The sequence below is a fragment of the Humulus lupulus genome, unplaced genomic scaffold, assembly GCF_963169125.1.
Source record: "Humulus lupulus unplaced genomic scaffold, drHumLupu1.1 SCAFFOLD_555, whole genome shotgun sequence".
NCBI lineage: Eukaryota > Viridiplantae > Streptophyta > Magnoliopsida > Rosales > Cannabaceae > Humulus > Humulus lupulus.
Genome location: NW_026908655.1, coordinates 30,001 through 31,175, shown reverse-complemented (window position 1 = coordinate 31,175; position 1,175 = coordinate 30,001).

The window sequence follows — 1,175 nt, the reverse complement described above, 5'->3', positions numbered from 1 at the left end:
TGGGAGCAGGTGTGGGTGTTTTGGGGAGAAAAAAAATGAAAAAAAAAAAATTGGGCACCGGCTACCAAGAGGTGTGCCCACGTGGTGCATGCATGGTGCATGCACATGGACATGTTGATTGGTGCACACATGCCATCCACCAAGTGCACACATGAGCACCCCGGATCCACATTGTGAAACTCAACACACCCACAAGTGCACACATGAGCACCCCCCATGTGGTGCATGCATCGTTCATGCACATGCACATGTTGATTGGTGCACACATGCCATCCGCCCAGTGCATGCACATGATGATTGGTGCACACATGCCATCCGCCCAGTGCACACATGAGCACCCCGGATCCACATTGTGAAACTGAATCCACCCACAAGTGCACACATAAGCACCCCCCATGCGGTGCATGCATCGTTCGTGCACATGCCATCCGCCAAGTGCACGCACATGGTGATTGGTGCACACATGCCATCCACCAAGTGCACACATGAGCACCCCGGATCCACATTGTGAAACTCAATCCGCCCACAAGTGCACACATGAGCACCCCACGTGCGTGCGGATGGTGTGCACCTAGCCTCCGGCACGAACATTGAGAAATATCAATGGCATCACACATGAGCACCACACGTTGTGCATCCACATTGTTATTTCTCATGCCAACCACCAAGTGCATGCACATGGTGAACAATATGTTGTAGAATGATTCAAAAGAAATGTGTTATTGTAATTTGTAGTTTTGAAATGAATACATCAAATGAACCAATCTTGAACGAGACAAAAGAATATTCAACAATAAAAACCGTCCCAAGTAAATCTTTATAAAATGAATAACGAATATGTTATAAAGTGAAATGAAACAATCTTCCACAGAATAAGAAACGTGGTATTGTCATTTAACGTTATAAAATGAAGCAATCTTGAACAGATAAAGAAATGAGGTTTTGTAACTTTTTGTTATAAAGTGAAGATATCAAATGAGTCAATCTTGAACGAGGCAAAAAATACCTGGACACTAAAAACCACTCCTATTTTACGGCGTAGATTTGATTAATAACAGTAGGGTGTGAGAGATGGGGATAGAGAGAGTGAATGATTGGAAAGCAAAAGGATGAAGGAATAAAGTCGCTTGAGATTTACGTGACTCACCTAACAACAAGGCTATAAGGATCATGTT